Consider the following 15,754-nt stretch of genomic DNA (forward strand, 5'->3'; position numbering starts at 1 on the left):
GATGTTTGTGTAAAGAGAGAAACAGGCATGGAGGTCCAGGAGGGGGGTAGAGACTGAAGCTTTCTCAGCACAAAGCTGCCAAGCACAGGTATGGGAGGAGTGGAAGCCGGTGCTCAGGAAGGCTGTACACTGAGGGAAGAGGAGGACCCTGGAACCCCAGGAAATGACTAAATGTAGAAGAATGGGCACCATCAGAGGAAAGTGCACAGGACGTGTCAGAGCAGGAGCAGCAGGGCCAGAAGAGCGGGAGACGAGGGAGTTTCCAGAAACCTGACGACTCCTGCAGAAAAGCCCAGTGGAAATAAAATGGGAAGATGCTACTACTGATGGGCTATTGACGGATGTCCTCTTGGAATACAGACCCAAAATAGTGGTGCAGGACCAGGTAAACAGAAAAAGACGAAGGAAACACACTGGACTGAGACTGCTTTTTCAAGGCGTCTTTCACCGATGGGAAGAAAGAAGATACGCAGCGGGGGATGAAGGCAAAGGTCTTCTACAATATTTTGTTTCTGACAGGGGGAGACTGAAGCATCTTTGCTCGTGGACAGGAAGAGATGGGAAATACTAGAATGGGAGGGGTAAGGAGTAACCCAGTCGGCTCCAACCAACTGATCCATGCCTCCCAGGGCCATGAGGCCCAGCCTCCCCTAGACAGACTCCCTAGGCTCCTATGAAGGCTTGTCTGACTCACAAGAGGTGGCCCACTATTCTGGAAGAGCAAGAGGTAATGAGGAGCTGGGGGGGGGGGCTGTGCTGATGCCCTGTGTCTTCTCCATGGACTGGGCAGGCTACTGGGTGAAAGGGTGGGGAATGAGGGTGTGAGGGCTGAGAATCAGTGAGGAGAGAGGACTGAACAAAGCAACGAAGAACAGACACACAGCTAAGACTGGCTCTGTATCACTGAAGACCCAACTGTGAATCTCAGGGGCGCGAATTGGGGAGGGGGTCTCATTTGCAACAGCATAAAAATCCTTCAGTGTGGCATTCAAGATCTGATACATCCTGGTCCCAGTCTCCCTTTCCAGCCTCACCTACCATCATTCTGTTCACCCCTGACACCCTAGACTCCAGTTCCAGGTGAGGTCCCAGCATGTGCCACGGGCCCAGCAGGTGCCACAGGCCCAGAACGGCCACCACCCCCACACACCCGCTGCTCTAGGAGCACCTCCTCTGTGGAGAGAATAACCTACTGCTATCAAACTGCTTCTTCCACTCTATGTCCCCTCTGTTACATGTCTCTACAATGGAAGTACTAGACCCACATCAGAAGTTCCAACTGAATGTAGACAAGGTAGCTTGGTGCCCAGGAGCCTGAAGGAATGGCAGGGCCGTTAATAAAACTACTGAAGTCTGAACTGCCAGATTTAGGGATGTTGAGAGTTTGAGATGCCAGCCTTCCATTCAGGCAACCATGTCAAAAGAGGCCCTTGAAAATGTACATCTAGAACTTGCCAGTAAGGAAGGGACAAGCAGTGATAAGGAATGGAGTCACGTACACGGCAGTGGCCCACTGCCTCAGGTCTGAATTATAGTACAATTTCTGTAACTCTCATCTCATACCCATGGGCTTGATTTATTCCGAATTCTGAGTCTATTTTACTTTCCTAACTCATCCCCCCCTACTCAAAAAGCTGCAGTGCCTTCCACAGCACAGAGTGCAAACTCCTTGGACTGGCAATCAAGGCTGTTCACAGTCAGGCCTCAGCATACCTTTCTAGTCTCACCTTGCGCTGCCCCCAACAAACCCTCCTTTCCAGTCAGACTGGTATTCCTGGTGGCTGAGGACAATAACAACATTTCTGCCTCCTCACCTCTGCTGAAACCATTCATTTCACCTGCAGGCCCTCCCTTCTTTCTGCCCATTCTTAACTCACGCCCGTTCAAAGCCCACCTCAAGTTCCGCTTCTCCCTCCCAGGAATACCTGTCATTTTTACTGTCTGTACCATTTGTTTTGCATTTAATGATACACTGCCTTGTGTTCTCTTTCAAATATGTCAACCGATCATCCACAAGGCATAAAAGACAGACAAGGAGAAGGTAGAAGGCAAATAGGAGTACCCTACAAGGGGTGGGAAGTACTCTTTCTACTTCTGGCTCCCATTTGGAGAATAAAGAAACTTCAAAGAGAAGATGGTTTGCAGTGGGACTTACTGGACAGGTAAGATGTGGACAGGTACGAGAGACAAGCTTTGCAGGGACTGGCCAAAGTAAAAAACATTCACAGTAAATGTGGGGTGTGTCTCTGAATCCCCTAAATCTGTGGAGGTGAGTACACAAATAACAAAATGGGGATCTGGAACTTAACTCAGAACTTTGGAGAACTCGGGATGATATCATATACTGCGTTAAATTCTTTCAATTCTCCTGAGTGCTAAGATCATCAGTGACATTTCTATCTCAGAAGCCGAATATATGAAATTAACTAAACACTATTTTCAATTGTCACAATAAAGAATTACACTGTTTATTGAACGAAGGCCATTCAAAAATTCAAAAAGAGACACTCTGAGGGTGGATGGTTTTGCTGTAAATGTGTTTTGAAGCAAAAACCGACAAAACTACACTTAGTGAGATCATTAAATCCTATAAAACAAAGTTTAGGTTTATACTTTTAAAAATCTCCTTAAACTTAGCAAACATATAATTTTCCCCCAATTCCTAATACATGGCTTAAAAATAAGTAGACACGCAGCGCTTTCTAACTTGAGTCAGTGTCAACTTTATGACTGAAAATTTTATTTTTACAAATTTTTAAAAATAAATACATAAATTCCAATCTGGATATAATTTAGGCGTATGCTAGCAAATTAATGTACCAATGACTATCTTACATGGTCTGCCCGTTTCAAAGACTTACTTATACAAAGTCACCAAATTCTAGTTTCTGAAATCATGATTGTTCCTTGCATACACATAATGCCTGCACTTCCTTTCTCAAAGGACTGTGGTAAGAATGAAATGAGAAAATACAGGTAAGAGCAAAGACTGCTATCCAGCCAAAGTCCTTTATAACGGACGCATGGCATTAATACTCAAAATATTTTGGGTGATATAATTTAAAAGTCATGTTGGCTAATGATTCGGGGAATAATTTAACCAATCAAGTTAAGTTTCTTTTTCTTTTAAACAGAAACAGTCTCTTTTTTGTGCTCATTTTGGTTTTGCTTTTACTAGGAAGAACTTTTCACTAAAACTTGGCTAAAATAAAAAAAATCTAATAGCTCTCATCTTTAAAGGATCAAAACCTCTGCTTTCTTATTTGACCAGTTTCAAGCTCTCTGAAAAACACTAGTACAATCCCACCCTATTTTAGTGAAGTAACTGATGAAACAGATAAAGGTATTTACCTTTAAAAATTCCCAAATTTCATTTTTTGGCAGCTAGATACCATCCTTTTGAACCGTGTAACTTCAAAAATCTAGATTTAGTACAGCCTTAGACACAGAAGCAGGGTATACAAAAAGATCTTTAAAACGTATAGTAATGTGTGTGCTTATTTTTCAGAAGTGGTTTTAGACGTCATGGCTTGACACAAAGCACGGAAAGGGAGTGCGTACAGCACAGAGGCACTGCCATACACAGGGTGGCAGCACTGAGAACGAAATCCAGACCGACGGCAGAACGCCTGAATGGCCAATGCAGCCTCACAAGTGTGCCTGGAATCTGATTATGAAAACACTTCTTAGACACACGGGGATTTTGGTTTTAATTAAGAAATTCCTTTTAATTCTGGCAGAGGTATCCTGCATTTTAGAAAAGCTCTTATGAGTCAGTCTCTGAATGTGATCAATTGCATTTTTCTCAAAACAAACTGCTTTCTCTTCTTCCTGCACTGATAAAAGGTAAACTAAGTAGGATTAAATTTAAGCACCGCATCATACCCAGTGTTTAAGCAGAGCAACTGTATCTTTAAGTGTGTGTGTGTGTGTGTGTGTGTCACACACACACACACATTTTGTTGCTGTTGTGTTGTGAGTCCCCCCTCCCCAATTTATTTAAACTAAAAACAAAAACAGTTCACCTATTTCTCCCACCCTCATCCAACCCTCTGTCTCTGGCAACTACCAATCTGTTCTCTGTATGTGTAAGTTTGGTTTTGTTTTTGTTTTAATATATTTAAATTAATTTAACATAAAAGAGAGATCATGTAGTTTTTGTCTTTCTCTGTCTTACTTCACTTAGCATAATATCGTCAAAGTCCATCCACATTGTCACAAATGGTGAGATTTCATTCTTTTTTATGGGTGAATAATATTCCATTATATATAAAATTTCATAATACTATATAACATATTATAAATAATATTATATATTACACATTTATCCATAACGTATAGTATACTATCCATAAATACCACATTTTATCCATGCATCCATCCAAGGGCACTTAGGTTGTTCCGATATCCTGGTTATTGTAAATAATGTGGCAGTGAATATGGGGGTGCACCTATCCTTTCAAAGTTAGTGTTTTCATTTCTTTTGGATAAATAACCCAGAAGTGAAATAGCTGGATCATATGGTAGTCCTATTTTTAATTATTTGAGGAACCTCCACACTATTTTCCACAGTGGCTGTACCAATTTACATTCGCACCAACAGTGGATTCTCTTTTCACCATACCCTTGCCAACACTTGTTATTTCCAGGCTTTTTGAAATAGCCACCCTAATATGTGTGAGGTGCTTATCTCATGGTAGTTTTGATTTGCATTTATCTGATGACGAATGATGCTGAGCATCTTTTCATGTGTCTGTTGGCCATCTGTACATCTTCGTTGAAAAATGTCCATTCAGATCCTCTACTCATTTTTTTTACTTGTTTTTTTTGCAATTGAGTTGTATGAGTTTATATGTTTTGGACATTAGTCCCTTATCAGATAAATGATTCGCAAATATTTCCTCTCATTCAACAGGTTGTTTTTTCATTTTGTTGATGGTTTTCTTGCTGTGCACAAGCTTTTTAGTTTGATGTAGTCCCACTTATTTTGTGTGTGTGTGTGTGTGTGTGGCTTTTGGTGTCAGATATTAAAAATGTGTGTGTGTGTGTGTGTGTGTGTGTCTTTTGGTGTCAGATTTTAAAAATCATCACCAAAGACCTATGTCAAGGCACTTACTGCCTACGTCTTCTTCTACGAGTTTTGTGGTTTCAAATCTTACATTCAATTCTTTAACCCATTTTTAGTTAATCTTTGCTTGTGGTAGAAGGTAGTGATCCAGTTTCATTCTTTTGCATGTGGCTGCCCAATTTTCCCAGTGCCATTTATTGAAGACAGTGTGTTGTCCTCATTGTATATTCTTGGCTCCTCTGCCATGAATTAATTGGCTATATATGTGTGGGTTTATTTCTGGGCTCTCTATTCTCTTCCATTGATCTAAGTGTGGGTTTTTATGCCAACTCCATACCGTTTTGATTACTAGAGCTTTATATAGCTTGAAATCAGGGAATGTGATGTCTCCAGCTTTGTTCTTCTCAAGACTGTTTTAGCTACCTAGTGTCTTTTGTGGTTCCATACAAACTTTAAGATTGTTCTGTTTCTGTGAGAAATGCCATTGGAAATTTCATGGGGACTGCACTGAATATGAGGATTGCTTTGGGCAGTATGGACATTTGAATGATATTAATTGTTCTAAACCATAAGCATGGAGTATCTTTCTATTTATTTGAATCTTCTTCAATTTCTTTCATGTTTTCTAGTTTTCAATATATAGGTCCTTCACCTCCTTGGTTAAATTTATTGTTAGGTATTCTTGTTTGATGCAATTGTAAACGGCAATGTTTTTTCTCTTCTTGATAGTTCATTATTAGTGTATAGAAATGCAACAGATTTCTGTATATTGACTTTGTATCCTGCAACTTCACTGAATTTGGTTATTAAATTTAACAGCTTTTTGATGGAGTTTTTAGGGTTTCCATATACATAATATCACATCATCTGCAAATAGTTGACAGTTTCACGTCTTCCTTTCCAATTTAGATGCCTTTTATTTCTTTTTCTTGCCTAATTTCTCTGGCTAAAACTTCCAATACTATGTTGCATAAAAGCAGCAAGAACACGTATCCTTGGCTTGTTCCTGATCTTAGAGGAAAAGTTTTCAGCTTTTCACCATTGAGTATGATGTTAGCTGTGGGCTTGTCCTATATGGCCTTTATTATGTTGAAGCATGTTATCTCTATACCCACTTCATTGAGAGTTTTTATCATAAATGGATGCTGATTTTTTTTCAAATGCTTTTTCTGCATCTACTGAGATGATCATATGACTTTTATCCTTCATTTTGTTAATGTGTTTATTATTTTGACTGATTTGTGAATATTGAGCCACTCTTACATCCCTGGAATAAATCCCACTTGATCATAGTATATGATTCTTTTAATGTATTATTGAATTCAGTTTGCTAACATTTTGTTGGGGATTTTTATATTATGTTCATCAAGGCTATTAGCCTGTAATTTTCTTTTTCTGTGGCATCCGATTTGGTTTTGGTATCAGGGTAATGCTGGCTTCATAAAGCGAGCTTGGAAGAATTCCCTCCTCTTCTATTTTTTTTTTTTTTTTTTGGAGAGTTTGAGAAAGATTAGTATTAATTCTTCTTTGAATGTTTGGTAGAATTCACCAGTGGAGCCATCTGGTCCTGAACTTTTGTTTGCTGGAAAATTTTTGATTAGTGACTCAATCCCCTTACAAATAATTGGTCTGTTAGTAATGGGTCTGTTCAGATTTTCTATTTCATCATGAATCAGTTTCGGTAGGTTGCATGTTTCTAGGAATTTATCTGTTTTTTTCTCAGTTATCCAATTTGTTGGTGTATAATTGTTCATGGTTGTCTCTCATGATCCTTTGTATTTCCGTGGTATCAGTTTTAACAACTCCTTTTTTCACTTCTGATTTTATCTGAGTCCTATCTCTTTGTTCCTTGGTGAGTCTAGCAAATGGTTTGTCAATTTTATCTTTTCAAAGACTCAGCTCTTAGTTTCATGGATCTTTCCTCTTGTCTTTTTAATCTCTTTAGTCTCTATTTCATTTATTTCTGCTTTAATATATGCTATTTCCTTCCTTCTACTAACTCTGGGCTTCATTTGTTCCTTTTCTAGCTCCTTGAGGTGTAAAATTAGGTTGTTCATTTGAACAAGAAGGTACAGCATTTGTAAATATTTATGCACCCAAAACAGGCGCACCTAAATATATAAAACAAATATTAACAGACATAAAGGAAGAAATAAACAATAGTACAATAATACGGGACTTTAATACCTCACTAACATTGATGGTGAGATGATCCAGACAGAAAACCAATAAGTTAACATTGGCCTTAAATTATACATTAGAACAGATAGACTTAACATTCACAGAACATTCCATCAAAAGCAACAGCATACACATTCTTCTCAAATGCAAATGGAACATTTTCCAAGATAGATCATATGCTAGACCAGGAAAAAAAGTCTTAAGAGGATTAAAATCATATCAGGCATCTTCTCCAACCACAGTGGTATGAAATTAGAAATTAATAACATGAAGACAACTGGAAAATTCACAAACATGTGGAGATTAAGCAACATGCTACTGAACAACCAACTGGTCAAAGAAGAAATAAAAAGAGAAGTAAAAGAGAAAAATGAAAATGGAAATGTAATCTACCAAAGTTTATGGGATGCAGCAAAAGCAGTTCTAAGAGGGAAGTTCATAGTGATAAATGCCTACCTCGAGAAACAAGAGAAGCCTAGTGCATATTTAAAAAGATCACTTGAGCTATGATTAAAAGTGCTTCAAGGTAGAAACTTCTTTTAAGAAGAATATGATCTTGGGAACAAAACTGATGTTATTAAATACAAGCAGCTAAAGTTTTAAAGTAATTGTCTTAATTATGTTATAATATCCAAAAAGAGAGACTTTTAAGGAAAACATCTGTAATGCTACTTAAAATGAAATAAAATATCCCTAAGATTCTTAAATGCTTAATGATTAAATGTAGTAGATATTCAAGTGACATAGATAAAAACAGCTCTAACCCATTTGTCACCATTCTTCCTTCAAAAATAACTACAATAATCGAATATTAAAATTCTCTAATTAGAGAATTTGTATTTGAAAATGTGAAAAACATATTCTCATTAATTGTGTTAAAAGATAGATGTTTATGAACTTCTACAACCTGTCAGATAATTATATTATTCATTTTGTTTACAAGCTTCCAGGCATATAAAAATAAATTCAGGTACAGAAACCGCTTTCAATTAAAATTCCCTAATTTCAGCAGTACATCAAGTTATCCAAATATTTAAAACCTTCATTCTATGTCTAATTAAATCTGTTACATGATAGTTACTTTCATTTTATTTATGATTATATATTTTTACATATATTACCTTTTAAATGTACTGTATGCCAAATTATTTCTAAGGAATATTTGTCTTATACTTTTTTCTTAAAAAGAAACTAAAACAAATTACCTTAAAAGCTAAGCCTGATCCATATACTTTACACAGGACACACTTAAATCACTTATTTGTTTATATGACAGGAGCTCTGAGGATGCTCAAATTTTATGAAGCATTAAAAGAAAAGCATAAAATATCACGAACTGCTATTAGAAGAATGCCCTGTATTTGTAGGCATTTTCCTTCTTTGAAACATTTTAAACTCTTCCAAATAAGAACTACTAGAGCTGCTTCCACCACTTTTGCTATAAGTTACCTACCTATTTTCTTATGTGTCTAATTCTTTTTTAGAGCTGAAACCCTAAGCATCTGAATAGTGATTTGCAAATAAAATACTACTAGTATTAGAAAAGTAACACAACCAAGGTTGAAATTTTATCTAATTAAATGACCTCAGACAATAACAAATTAGAAAAACACATGAAAAGCATTTTCTCAAATTTACTTAGAAAATAAGTTTAGAAATACAAGGAAAGCAAATTCATGTTTGAGATGTAGGTTCTAATCAGATATACTAGTCATATTAATATTTAAGGTTATAATAGAACTTATTCAGCTATATAAAGACACAATTCTCTCATAAACTGTAAATTTAGAACAAATTCAATTTTAAAGTAAGGGAGCTAATTTCTCTTCTTTGGAACAGAACAGTTATAGAAATTATATTTAGGAAATACAAAAAGCTTAAGAAAGGTAATATATTCTTAAATAAAACCGTATTTTCATTTCATTTACTAAAGTTGATTAAAAAAAACAACAACCCTGTTATTTTCTTTTAGGGTATGATGAAAAGCGATGTGGGGGCTACATAATTTCAGCTTTAAGAAAATACAAGAAAATAAAATTAAAATTACTTAGAAACTATAGCAGACTAAAAATCAACTGGTGTTATTTTTAACCTGAACGTTTGAACTACCTTAATCTTCCAGGTTCAGTTTCTTAAAATTCTCCTGATGGAAAACAATTCAACCAACTTTTTCTAAGATATCTTCAAGTGTACAAAACTGATTAAAACATTTTCTCAGCTTGCCTTTTAGCCAAAGGAGCTAAATCCCTCATTCTCTGATCGATTTCTAGTTTAACAGTCTCCAAAAATGTATCTCAAAATTAAAGGCTCTAATGTCTATTGATTAAAATGATAGAAATTTTTTAAAAAACTGATGACAGCCCTTTAGCTGTAGCATTTAATCTGAGAATTAGTATTCCCATATTCAGAAACCAAAAGATAGCTATCATAAGTAATCAATATGCACATGTGCAATTTCAATATTGGTTTGAGACAATAATTCAAATATCTGATAACTGTAAGGCTAAAATGAGGCTCTTGTTCTCAAAAAAGATAGAGTTCAAGACCCTGCAAGGGCAGATCATCATTCACAATCTGGAGAGGATTCAGTTGCCATTGAGGAAAAGATGCCTCCTCTACCCTCAAAAGATTTTCTCCTACTAAAGGAAACTTCTGCACCAGAATATAACACTACAAGACTAGATCCTCCTTCAGAAAATCAATTGCTAATTAATAAATAGGAAAGAAAATTTTCCTTTAACTGTCAGCATACACCTAAAAACAGTCCAGAAATTAAGAACTTTGTTGACTGTTCTTATCTTTACCTTGTGATAAGCTTTTTAAGTGTTATTAAGTCTGTAGGAATGATATAAATTGCTCTAAAAAAGACCACAAAGTACCTTGTTCTTAGACTAAGTTTTTAAAATCTATTTCATTAACCTAACAGAAAGCTTTAAACTTTCTGATGAAGAATGGAGAAAACAATTTTCAATATTTTCTAAGATTTTTTCCAGAACACTTCACTTAGGTACACATTTAAAATAATCTTTAAAATCTTTTTAAAATAGGAAAAAATCATTTTTCCTTACTTAAAAATAAAGAATTGAAAATAACCACTACAAATTATTCTTAGAATTTAATTTAGTTTAATTCAAATCTAAGAAGATATGGAGGAAAGGCTTTGGGGGAATCTATTTTTAAAAGGTTATCATAAAGTCAGCAATTTGTATTGGAAATACTCTTATAGATTCCCCCAATTATCTCTCCCCTTTAGTGGGGGTAAATTTATTATTTTTGCTTTGTAGGCAGTTATTCTTTATTCACATAAGTCAATTTTTAAATTTACCATGATTTTTATTTTATTCTGAAATTCTCATCTCCCTACTTCTTTCCCATCAATTTTGGACATTTTATTCCATTCTTATGTTCCCATTACACACTTTCATTATTTAAACTCTTATTTTTAAAAGGCATCAAAAAAACTTTCTAACACCTTCATAGTTCTAGGTTTTCTGTTTTTTGATTAGGAAAAAAATTCACTCTAAAAAAAATGCAAGACAACATTTCAGGCAATTGCTTATCCTATTAACCTAGGACCTAATTGCCTAAATTCACTCATTTCACATACGCACACACATTTCTTAGGTAGTCACCTCAAATTCCCAACACACACTGTGGTTAGTTTTAATACCATGATCCTGCAGTAACTCTGTTTACAAGACATCCAGGGACTTTTAAACACTAACAATTTTAATGCAGTATCACACCACTTCACTTTTTTAAAATGAGAAATTATTTGTTTTATAAAAATGGATTTGTTTTCTGATAAGCATTAAAAAAAAAAAGCAAAAGCCTTAACACCCTAAGGACAACAAACAACAATATACACACAAAACAAAAATACCAAACATGTAGAAAACAAAAATACCAAAGCACCTTTGGTAGTTTCCCAACACCCTATCCTTGTCAATACCACTCTGGAAAGAGGAGGCAGGGACAGGTGTACAAACTGGGTAGAATGCAAACCACTGGACAGCAGGCCAAGCGATTTAAAAGTAAAAATGAACCTATGCCTCTGTCATAATTTCTAGAAGGCTTTCATAGATGTATATTTCTTATAACATCAAATGTTAATAACTATACACTGATACTTTTATAAAATATTATGAACTAAACATTTTCATTTAATTTCTCTTAATTAAGCTTAAAAATTAAATTTGCTAATGAAATATAAAAGTTGTCCTGTTACAAATGAAAAGCAGTAATACAGTGGATGTCAGGTTCAGGCATTTCAAAAAAAATAGGCACTGAAATAAATGCAAAAAGTAAAAATCAGCTACCTCCAAAGTGATCTTATCATAAAATGGAAAAGAATTCCCACACATGAATCCTAAAATCATAGTTAACTTTACAGTTTATCAATCCGATGTACCCTGCCCTCACATTTAACTTATTTGTAAATACTTTCACAAGGCTACCTAAACACTTACTAATTGGTTAAATATGCTGCCTACATTAATTCCTGTTAAAATTAAAGAAATTAAAGGTCCACTTTTGTTTTTTCACGGTGGCTGATACATATTCAAAGTATTTGATGTTTCAGCAAAGGTGTTTATCAGGTTCTTAAAACATTTAAAACATGGCCCAAGGGACAATTTATAGCCCTTTTACCTTTAACATATTCACTATCTTGGATTTTGTTGAACACATTCAGTTGTTTTTTCCTTCTTCTGAAACTCTTCCCTTACTCAAATAACTAAAGAATCTAAGATGTTATCAACACAAAGAGAAAAAAATTTATATTTATTCCCTATACATTTGGAAACACATCAAAAAGAACGAGTATTCCAGGCAGTGTAAGTAAACTCATTCAGTAAAACTTTTTTTCTTGGGTTTGTGTGTGTGTGTACATCAATGTGTGTGTAACAGGTAATTTTTTGTATATCTTAATTTTCCAAAGAAGAGAATTCTAAATAAAAAATATTAAAACATTCCTAGAAGGAACCAATATTTTGATTACACAGCTCAAGGGGCAAATGATTATTGAAACAAAACTTAAAAGATGGCTATAGATACATGTTTCAGTTATCTGGCTTTTCAAATATCAAGGACAGGAGGATTACATTGCATTTAGCAAACAACAATTTAATCCTTAGAAAGGAAAATTTCCAGAATACCAACCAAAATGTGTATAGCAACAACCAGGATTATGTTAAAAATGAAGGGAAAAAAATCCCCACCTTTGTAGGATATTAAAATACAAAGAGTACCCTTAAAAATTTTAAACTATACTGATAAAAGCAAATTCACTAATTTATTTAGCTGTAAGATGTCTGTTTATGTCTGTTTATTAAAATATTTTAGTTATAATAAATATACAGATATGGAATTTTATCAGTACTAGCCCATAACTATAAATTATCTTCCACAACAGCTAAACTCCTCACAGAATTTCAAATAGCACAATTAGGCATATAAATTTAGAGTAAGAATCTCAAAGTAGGAGGTTCCACTAATACTAACTGAAATAAGGATTTTGAGTATACAATATCCTTGGATTATTTCTGTAACTTGGTATAATTTAGTAGTAGCTTCAGAAAAAGTATGTTCAACAGACAGTATATCTGAGTCATTAAAAAAGCTCAATACAACCAATTCAAATTAGATATTGTGCTCTGCCCTATCTAAATAAGACTCTCTAAGGAATTGCAGATTTTATACTTTGTGCACTCTCAGTGCATTTTCTAATTCAGATAAGCAGCTAGTTGTGCAAAACCCAAACATGAAGAAACTTTTATACCACCCTTTGTGAGAGAGGAAAAAAATCACAATACCAGCACTTTTATTTAGGTTGACAATATACTAATCATAACTTTAAGTGTCCAAACAAACTGATTAACTCAATGGTCTAATGTAACTGGAAGAGATATTTTTCCTTCACTTCTACAGAAACTGAATTTATTTAATATTAGTATCTAGTCTGTCAAAGTGGCAACTATTCAAGATCTAAAAGTCTCATTTATTTTAAACACAGAGCCTAATTCTGACTACTTACAGATAATGTAGCTTTCTTCAGCCAAAATACAATAAAAATGTAATAGAAATTTTAAAGGTTGTGTAAATATTAATGGCATTCTGAAACCTCTGGACAGATGATTATTTGGGGGAAGGGGAAGTTTCTCTTTCCCATTGATAGTTTAATCACTTTCCAATCAGTTTTGATTTAACAGTGGTTCATGGAATAATTTTTAATGAGTTCTTAGAAAGTTGTAATTGCTTCCAAAATCAGAAACCACGAGATGATGTACTCAAACACTACACCGATGTAATGCTGTTAGGGAGGTATTTACAGAAAGGTGCAGAGAGGAGCTCAGTTGTGAACACATGTTACCATACAATGGGCTTCAAAATAATAATCTGTTTGTACAGTATGGAAAGAAAAAATATTCTGTATAAGATGTCTAAAAATCCAGCTCTAATTTTAATTTCTATAACTCATAAAAAACAAAGGAAAATTGGCATTTATTTCAAAACTCTATACGCCTGTGGCAAACGGAGCACAAGTAAATTCTATTTGAGATGACCCTTAGTCTCAAATAGAATTCAGACCAAAATGGACATATTTTAAATTCTGAAAATATTGTGAAAATGTCAACCACTAGAGTCAACAATACTATATCATCAGTAAACATTTCCTGTTAAATAACGCAAATAAATTCAACTTAAAAGATGCAAACTGAGAGGTCTCAGGATTTTAAAACCTTTTAATTTCAAACTAGCAGAGTTACAGCACATGTATAGGATGGGCTTTAAAAATGAGTATACGTAAACTTTTCCATGGTGTTGGTGTATGTGCTTTTTTTTCCCTTAAAGAAATGCCTACTGCTTACAGTGTAAAAGAATCTCCACCACTCTGTCTGCAATTTTCAACCAGAAGTCCTCAATGTACCTTAAGCCAAACTGAATATTAGGTATTTTACAGCTTTAACAAAATGGCTGTAAAATCACATTATGGGCATACACAGCTCTTTGATCTTACTGCACAGAATTCATAACTGTTCAATAATGCTATACCATTACACCACACACCTTAAACTATTTCCATTTTTCCACAAATCCTTCCAATATCAGCTTCCAAAGCAAAGAAATGTAACATGAAAAGTTCCTGGGAGGCTTGTTACACAAAAGAACAGCTTGGATACAAACTAATCTACACAATATCCATCTTCTGTTGAGCCTGTTTATCCCTCCTTTCCCTCCATCACTCCTAAAGGTGGGTGCACTTGAGTAATGGAAAGAAGAGGCTCTTCCACCACCACACCCTCCCAGCACCTCTGCCTTTGGTCCTCAGACAGTGATTCTGTGCAGGTGATGAAAATCATAAGAAAAGAGAAGCTGTCCCTTTAAAATGCCCTGCACTGTCCCATATCCCACGTGGAACCAACATCAGCAGCACTTTCCCATTAACTTCAATGTGATGCAAGAGGCACCATCCTTTTATATACGTAAAACCAGAAAACTTCAGCTTAATATTCTTTACTGAGGACGAACAGGTGAAGCAAACGGGTCAGGAAGGGAGAAACCAAGCAACTTCCCACCCCTCCCCAAAAGGTGCTCCAGTCCTGCACTCCAGTTTCTCTGTGCAACATCACCTCTCTACCCCTCCTCTGTAGAGCCCAGTTTAAAGAAAGGAGGGAGCCACTAACAAAACCTGAAACATAAATGCGACGAAAATGCAATCTAAAGCCGGAAAGGTTTATTCTTCCAATCACACATATTAACTCTATTAAGAAAATGGCATCACTTTTTTTTTTCCACCAAAAAAAAAACCCACCCCGCAAAGATCATTAAAAGAGAGTTATAAAATAGCAAATATAGTGTTTATCTTATCTCAGATCAGTCCACATTACCAATAAGTTTAGCAGTTTCTGCACTACCACCTCCCCCCTCCCTCCCCCTCCTTCTCTTGCATCGGATTTTCACGTTTTCTCATTGTCGGTTGAGTTATAAAAGGCTTTTGCCCTTCGAAAGTTTTAAAAAATAAATAAATATTAACTCCTTGGTCCCTGCAAAGTCAAAATGGACTTCAGGGGAAAGGCGGTTCATACTTTTACCTTTAGCGAGAAAGGGGGGAGCATCCCGGATTTTTAGGGATTTTTTGCGATTTTTAAAAAATTTTTATTTGGTTATATGCCTGAGTTCTCCCTCCATTTTGGTTGTTTATGATACTGACAACAAGCTGTCCCTGCTCTGTGCAGATCTCCTGCTTTCATTTAGCACCCCCTCCCCCTACCCCCCCCTCGCAGCCACACATCCAGGGCTCACACCTCCCCGCAGACCCCGCACCCCGACCCCGACTCGCCCACCTGAGGAAAGGGCAAAAACAAATTCATTTCTCCAAAAAAGAAAAACCTCTTTTGAAAAAGGGGCAAAGTTACCCCAAGTCACTCAAAGTGCCCCCCAAATATTGCCGACTGCGGGTTTCCGCCAGGCCCTTTGGGAAGCGACCTTCCCCCGGGATGTTTT

General features: G+C 35.7%; 1 protein-coding gene across 5 annotated transcripts in view; it reads right to left on the reverse strand.

Moving 5' to 3' along the window:
- PLAG1 (PLAG1 zinc finger) overlaps window positions 1-15,754 on the reverse strand; it is a 52,399-nt gene that overhangs the window by 35,939 nt on the left and 706 nt on the right. The gene's annotated exons all lie outside the window — the stretch shown is intronic.

Source organism: Ailuropoda melanoleuca, chromosome 9 (assembly GCF_002007445.2).
Source record: "Ailuropoda melanoleuca isolate Jingjing chromosome 9, ASM200744v2, whole genome shotgun sequence".
Classification (NCBI taxonomy): domain Eukaryota; kingdom Metazoa; phylum Chordata; class Mammalia; order Carnivora; family Ursidae; genus Ailuropoda; species Ailuropoda melanoleuca.